At 40.4% G+C, this 8,263-nt stretch overlaps 1 long non-coding RNA gene across 1 annotated transcript; it reads left to right on the top strand.

Moving 5' to 3' along the window:
* The first annotated feature begins 3,627 nt into the window (after positions 1-3,627).
* Positions 3,628-6,769, top strand: LOC125093210 (uncharacterized). Its single transcript, XR_007125174.1, has 4 exons — positions 3,628-3,908; positions 4,949-5,086; positions 5,494-5,655; positions 6,261-6,769. It is a non-coding gene; the product is annotated as an uncharacterized LOC125093210 (long non-coding RNA).
* The last annotated feature ends 1,494 nt before the right edge of the window (positions 6,770-8,263 follow it).

Below are 8,263 nucleotides of genomic sequence, written 5' to 3'. Positions count from 1 at the left end.
ATCCAAACTGAGAAATTTTTTGAAAAACTTCATCAATTTATTTATAGCAATAATAATAAGCCCATTATGTTAACATAAATAACATACTTAATGAAAAACAATTATGTTTTCCAACCAAATGAGTGGCATTATTTTTCATTTCTGGAAATTTTTCTAAATGTCTGGTTTACTAGAAAACAGATTGTCCAATCTGCTTCTTCGTTCAAACAATTGCTTTATGTTATTTTGGTGCAAGTTATATAGGTGCGAGTATATGAACAATGTCTGGTCTAACAAAAATATGTGGTAGGAAAGGAAAGAGTACTTCAATAGCCTTTTCATATAGTTGTGATATTCTTTGATACTGTACCAATATTTGACAAGTGGCAGTTTTCTAAATATGAGTTGCAATGTGGAAACTGAAATTATGTCAATGAAGTCTTCTTACTCTATTACATTAAAAGACTTTCTCTATCTTGGATTTTCAGTCATCTTTTACCCATTCATAATTTTATAACATGGTGATTGGTCATTTGGAAGAGGTTGGTTCATTGAGACACATGGATCTTCCAAATGTTGGCACTTTCTCATTATACAATATTAAACAAACGCATTGGTTTTACCAATCTAATCAGAAAAGTCTTTAAGTATTTGGAAAAGACTTCAAGGATTCCAGTAAGAGGAAACTGCCTGCTACTGTGCAGACACAAGTTTTCTAAAAATTCTAAATTTTGCTTAAAAGCTTGAAATTGAATTTTATCATTGGCAATAAATGCCTGGTGCATAATAGGACAAAGGTTATATTCAGTGAAGAGAAAGACAAAAAGACATTTAGCTTGAAAAAAACATTATCTCCTTACCATTCTAATACACCTTAAATTTATATCCCAGTTGATTTTGATGCAGGTATCAGCTACACCATCTTCTATCCATACTTGATCTACTTGATCCCACAAACTCTGATCCAACTTCCCTGTAGAGTATACCTCCCTGCCCTTCTGGGTGGACAGGGGTACACACCAGGCTATGAAGGAACATGGCAGCTACCTAGGAGTTGACATGCTCTTGATACATATTTTTCCTATTTCTCTTCTCATTTCTCAGAGTCGCCTTCCAAAGTAACTGGTTACGTCCAATTCTTGAGACTCTCCATGGTTCTGCTAAATGAAACAGTTTGCTTCTTTTCAACATCTTCCTGTGTGTCTCAGATGCTTACATTTTAGCTTCCTCTGCTCTGCTGGAGTCAGTTACCACCAATCCACTGTCTTCCTGGCTTCCAAAAATTTGTTGACAATCCTCATCTCCCTTCATCTATTCTTTTTTCTTTTATTGTGATTTTAGAACATTTTTATTCCATCGTTGTTGTAATGGATTTGGGAGGGAGGGTGTAGAGATAAATATTTGTGCTTAATCATCATGGTTTACCAGAAGTCAAGACTCCTGCATGTAGAACAGAATTTTCAAATTTGTCCTTCTCTTTACTTGGATCAACAACATCCAAGCTTGGAGATTTCATATCTTAGATTTCCCCCCATTGATTAAGCAATATAGCCCATCGTCCTTTGACAGAAAAGTTGTGAGACTTTGTGCTTACAGTAAGCAGTAACAGAGGTAAGGAGTATAAATAGTTATTTTTATGAGTGCTAATTTCTCCTTGGACTAATGCTCATTTTGGGGTGTGAATTGTCTATGCAAATGATTTGCCCATTTTTTAATTGGATTGCTTTTTTGGGTATATAGAGTCTGGATACAAGTCCTTTGTCAGAGATATACATATGAATGAATATTTTCTCCTAGTTTATGGTTTGTCTGTTCATTTTTTAAAATGGTCTATGACCTTTTTAGGTCTATGACCCATCTTTAATTAATTTTTATGTACAGTGTGAGGTACAGTTGAGGTTCATTTTTTCCCCATATATTCTAGTTTTTCCAGCTCCCTTTGTTTAAAAGACTTTTCTTTCCTAATGAATTGTCTTAAAACCTTCATAAAAAACTTTAACAAATGGTTCTGTATATATGAGTCTATTTCCCAACTTTCTAATCTGTTCCATCAATTTATTTGTCTGTACTTATGATAATTCTACATTATCCTGATTACTGTAACTTTATAATAGATCTGAAAGTCACCTTAAAAATTGGTGAGTCCTCCAGATGTTTGTGGAATCATGTTGGATTCATATTGGAGTCAATTTCTACCAAAAAAATCTAATTTTTTAGTTGAGATTATATTTAATGTACAGGTTAATTTAGGGAGACTTGATATCTTAACAATATTGTGTCTTTTGATCCAGTAAAATTCGAAGTCTCTCCATTTATTTAGATTTTTTAAATCTTTTCCAACAATGTTTATAGTTTTCAGTGTAGAAGTCTTGCACATCTTTCGTTAAATTTATTCTGAAACATTTTATGTATTTGTTGCTATGATTAAAAAGTATTTTCTAGGTGTTTTCTGCAAGTACACAAAAATAAAATTAATTTTTTGGTACATTGACTTTGTATCCTGTGACCTTATAAATTAATTTAGTAATCCTCAAAGTGTTTTATAGATTCCTTGGGAATTTCTACGTTAACAATCATGTCATCTGAGAATAAAGATGGTTTTACTCTTTTCTTTTCAATTTTTGTTAGTTTCCAAGCCCTGTTGGAGGATTTCCCTCCCTTGGCCCTACTGACACTTTGAGCCTGTCCTATGCATTATAGAATATTTAGCAGCATCTCTTCCCCACCAGATGCCAATGGCACCTTCCACCCACTCCCCGCCCTCCACCCTTCTGCCCTTCTGAATAACTTCCAGGCAGGGGAGGCTGGTGAAGTCTCCAGGGGGCAGACTGTGCCACAGCAGGAAGGGGGACAGAAAGAAAACAGCTCGAGCCTGGGAGACTGAAGAAAAACACAGAGTCAAATAGACAAGGAGAGAGTTCCAGAAACAACAATTTGGCCCGTGTGATGGGAGCAGAAATGTTTAAGAACAGGGATTGTAGTTACAGGAGGGATGATGTCTTGGGGTAAGTTTCTTGAAGGTCCAGAAATGCCAAAAATAAGAGTTTAGATTTTCTTCTTTAGGCCAATGGCTTTTTTATCTTTTTCTCCCTCCCTCCCTTCCTACTTCAATCCCTTACTCTGTTTTTTTTGTTTTTGTTTTTGTTTTTGTTTTTTCTCATATATTAGAGCAGAGCCCTGAAGAAATCATATTAAACCTTAAATAGATGACTGGTATTGAAAATAGATGAAATCAAAGAAGCTTTATCAAAATGTGCTCTGCAGGAGGAACCTTGGAACCTTCCCCATGACCTTGCCCTTGAGATGGCTCCTGAGGCCCCTCCATGGCACGTCTCCCCTCCCCCTTGTGTTCTTTGAAATACGGATACCAACAGCAACTTTAGGCAATGAGAAGTCATTAATGGGTTTTGGAGCTCAGAAGGCAAGCCTTTCCCTAGCTGTGAGCCTTAAGAACCTTAAGAATGAGCCTCTCTGGGGCTCATTTTCTTTTTTGTAACGTGAAGATAGTACCTTCTAGAGATGTTGTAACAATTAGAAACAAAGTACTTGGCACAGTGCCTGGTGTGTAGGTGTTCAAATAAATGTAATTGCAAAGTTAATGATCATGACGATAATAATGGAAACAGAGGGTGTCACCTGGCACTGAGTTCCAAATTCCCGAAGTCATTATGAGATCTGTGTTCGTGATTGGATTCTCGGCTGACTCCAAAACCAGGTTCAGAAGACTGCTCACGCTCTGGAGCCACCACCTTAAGGACCTACTGCTTGTACACCTGTGGCTGCTCCCGGGTCTCTCTGGGCAGTGCCGTCCTGCCCCAGGCTCTCCTGAGCCATGGGACACAATGAATGAGCTTGCAGCGGACTCTCTGCAGCGGCTCTGCGTCCCTCGGCATGCCGCCAGCCAGAAGTGCCATTCTGGTATGAGCCTGGTACGTCTGCGGACGACGCAAAGAACGCCCTCCTCGCCACGGAGCATGACGAGGAGCACATTTCCTACTCCAGACGATCCTTGCTGCAGCTCTGGAGTGCCAGGAAATGCAGTGAGTTACCTTCTTATCCCTTCAGACTCCCCATATGCCCTCTTACGGAGAGAATAAATTTAAATTGTGTCCTAGCTGTGTGCATGTTATCTGTGGATATTCACCCTTTATTTATTGATTTGTTTATGTGACAAAGAGAGAGAGCACAAGCAGGGGGAGCGGCAGGCACAGGGAGGAAACAGGCTCCCGGCTGAGCAGGGTGCCAGATGTGGGGCTCCATCCCAGGACCCTGGGATCATGACCCGAACTGAAATCTTACACTTAACTGACTGAGCCACCCAGGCACCCCGATATCCACCCTTTAGAAATCACTTACCATTTGTTTATTTATCATAAATACAATAAACTGATATGGAATGCCCAGCATGTGCCAAGCACTGGGTTAGGTAGGCATTGAAAGTACACTGAAAGACCAGCCTGCAAAGTAAAATCATAAAAATGCTAGTGATAGATATACATATGAAATAGACCATATATAAGAAATATATATTATATATAAAATATGTAATATATAAAGTATACATATTATATTACTATATAAGAAATATATATTAGGGCGCCTGGGTGGCTCAGTGGGTTAAGCCGCTGCCTTCGGCTCAGGTCATGATCTCAGCGTCCTGGGATCGAGTCCCGCATCGGGCTCTCTGCTCAGCAAGAAGCCTGCTTCCCTCTCTCTCTCTCTCTCTGCCTGCCTCTCCATCTACTTGTGATCTCTCTCTCTGTCAAATAAATAAATAAATAAATAATCTGAAAAAAAATTAAAAAAAAGAAATATATATTATATAAATATGTAATATATAAAATCTGTGTATTATATATAGAAAATATATATTAATTCAAACTCAACTATATATATGTATGCATAGAGACTCAAAAGATATTTAATGTGGAAAGTCAAAGCCCACTTTTCAATGTGTTTGTCTTCCCAGGGTGACTTCAGTAGCCCTGCCAACACCATCTGCTCCAGCGCAGAAAGACTACTTAAGAGTCAAAAGCAGCTGCCAGTTCAGGCTTCAACGTACTCTTTCAGTTCCCTCCAAGATGACCTGAGTTGACCACCCTTCTAGGTAAAGAGGATTCTATCTCCATTTGACAATAAACCCTCAACCTGGGGAAAAAGAGGTCACATCAGCCTGGATGACTTTAAGTCACAGGAGGGTAGGATTTTTACATTGTCCCACCTCTAAAAGGCAAGTGTGTCAATCCCTCAGAGGGTGACTAGGTTTTGGTCTGATTTGGGGTCTGACTGCTTCAGTACCACTGATGCAAGGAAAGATATTTCTGGAATTCTAACATAATGGTTTTTCTTCCCCTGATATTTTGAGTTGCAGTAGAACACGGTGGCTAATCCCTAGGAAGGGGGTGCAGGCGGGGCAAAGGTGGGGGCAGGCTGGGGAAGAAAAGGGAGGGAAATACATTGGCCTTGAGACTTTTTCCATTCTTAAATTTGAAATACAAATTTGTTTTGTTATAGGGAAAAAAATTAAATCTCCCACATGCCTGACATTTTGGGGTGAGAGTTTAAGGTGCCTCAGAAACTTTGGGGGGATTTAGTCTGCCAAGAAACCATCCCAGTGGTAACTGCTGTACAGTGGACAACTTTGGCAAACTGCTTAATAAGGAAAGCAAGATCATGGTAAGGAATTTGGGAAATGCTGAAGTGCTCAAGTAAAGAGAAAAAACCGTTCATTTTCTAACATGGGTACCCATTTCCTTTCAATATATTTTTTCTGCTTTTGACAAAACATCACTGAAATGATACTGTATATAAAATTTATCTTGCTGTCTTATCTGACAATTAACATTGTTTTAAAGAACAATTTTGTCATTAAAAACAATTACATGTGTTTTTAAACTAATTATGTTACGTCACAAAATTAACCCATGTTCATTGCAGAAAATTTAGAGAATAGAAAAATAGTCCTAACTCGAGAAGATTGCTATTACCGCAGTTGTTAATGTAGTTATGATACTAATGTAGAGCCACAAGCAAGTCTTCTCCCTAGAGATGCCTCATTTTCTTTAAGATGGAGATAACAGTGCATGCATAACACGCCATCCCATGTATGTGCTATAATCTGCTAACACTGGGTTGTTGTCTGTTACAATCCAGCGGCCTTGGGCCAGGGAAGCCATGTTAACAGTAATAAAATATATTTCTCTGACTCTTTTCCAACTTTCTCTTGCTGGGAAAGACTCCTTCTCTTCAAAGTCTTTGAAGACTCCTCTTATCTTTTCTAGGAGTCCCCAAGGGATTCATCTCTTCATTCAACCAACAAATATTGAGCACGTACAATGTACTGGACAGTGCCCAGAAGACATGATCATGAGAAAAAAGACACAGCCGCTGTTCTCTGGATGTTTCCAGTCTAAAGGGGGACACCAGACCTTAATCAAATAATCACTCAGGAAATCAAATGCAAGCTATCTTTACTACTAAGAAGAACGAATAGAGAGCTTATGAGAACAATGGCAAAGGAACTTGACCTTGGCAGGGGCACAGGGGAGGTCTCTGAAGAAGTTCCTGATTGAGATGAGATCCAGAATGTAGAGAAGCAACTGGGGTCTGGGTAAAGGGCTTCTGAAGAAAGAGGGCCATTTCCGGCAGAAGGAATGGAAAGGGCACGAGCCCTGCAGCAGGAGCATGGCATGCTTGGAGAAAGCACCTGGGTGTGAATGAACCCATGCCGGGAACAACATGTATGTTCTGCGATGGCAGCATAGCAAGAATGTCTTTTAAAATGTGGGATTTAGGGGCGCCTGGGTGGCTCTGGGTTAAAGCCTCTGCCTTCGGCTCAGGTCATGATCCCAGGGTCCTGGGATCGAGCCCGGCATCGGGCTCTCTGCTCCTCTCTGCTCCATCGGGGAGCCTGCTTCCTCTCTCTCTCTGCCTACTTGTGATCTCTGTCTGTCAAATAAATAAATAAATTTTTAAAAAATGTGGGATTTATGGTTTTTCAGGTATGGAGGGGTCAACTGATCAGGAGATGGTTGTCACTGAAAAGGTCATATCCATAAATTCCAGGAGGAAGGGTGCTATGAGGGAGCACGAGGGTCAGTCAAGAAGGTACGGGTGTGAGGGAAAAATGTGAGCAAGGGTCGTTGTTGTGGTTTCCGTGGGAAGGAATGTGCAAAGCAGGGAACGCACTTTAGAACTGGCAAGTCTGAATAATTTCAGGGTGCTCTAAGGCAAAGGGGCTGCCTGGAGTTGTCTGGTATCTGGTTCTGGGGGTGACTGAGGCAGGGAAATAGTGGCTCTGAGTGTGAGAGCCCGTAGGGGAGGTGGGTGATGGTGTGAGCTCTGGGTTGGCTGGTTTGGGTATGAAACTCACACTCACAGGCATGTTGTTCACTAGCTCTAGTAACTGGCTAGTCTTGGGAGGGGAGTCTCTCCAGAGTCAGCAAGCCCTGAGATGTCAAAGGACCCAAAGTACAGAGTAAAAGACACGATTAATCAGTACATTGGAAGAACATCAGGCAGAAGAGTGGCCAGAGTTAGCAAGAGGACAGATGATGAGGAAGGACACCTTTCTCAGTGTTTCTGCAAAACTTCAGTGAAAACAGAGCTTTCTAGTTTTTGTAATCCTTTTCTCCTTTAGGCACAAACATACAGCTGGACCGGAAGTCTAATCTGGCTAGCAGGAACATCTGTGCTCAGAAGTGTCCCAGCAACTTACCTTCCAATTAGTCTTGATATAAATTACATTTCCTCCAATATGTCTTGGCCACATATTGGGCTAAGCCCAAGTGCTGGGTCTCTTCCTTGGGAATACATTTTTTCTTACATTCTTTGGCCAAATAGGCCCTAGGGCAGTGGTTCTCAACTAGGAACAGTTTTGTGGGATATAGGACATTTGGCAACATCTGGAGACATTTTTTGTTGTCACAACTTGGTGGAGAGTCCTACTGGCATTTAGTGTGTGAAAGTCAGGCACGCGGCCAAACACACTAAAATGCATGGGACACCCCCCCACCCCCAACAGAGTAGCATCTCTCCCAAAATGTCAGTAGTGCTGAGACCGAGAAATACCGCCCTAGATATTTGTATCCTGGAAGTGAATCAGGCCAGAATTTAAGCCTTGGCCCTTTGCAACAGAATTTTTCATTAATGATCACCTGACACTGGATATATTATATTTATTATTTGTATAATTTTTCTTTTAGTCTCAAGAAGTATATGATTTTCCTCCTCCCTGTTCCTTCCTATGTGTTTTCCTGGAAGAGAAGGCCTGAAGAGCATATGT

Source organism: Lutra lutra, chromosome 2 (genome assembly GCF_902655055.1).
Source record: "Lutra lutra chromosome 2, mLutLut1.2, whole genome shotgun sequence".
Lineage (NCBI taxonomy): Eukaryota > Metazoa > Chordata > Mammalia > Carnivora > Mustelidae > Lutra > Lutra lutra.
Note: the sequence above shows the minus strand (reverse complement) of the source record. Positions and strands in the feature narration are given on the sequence as shown.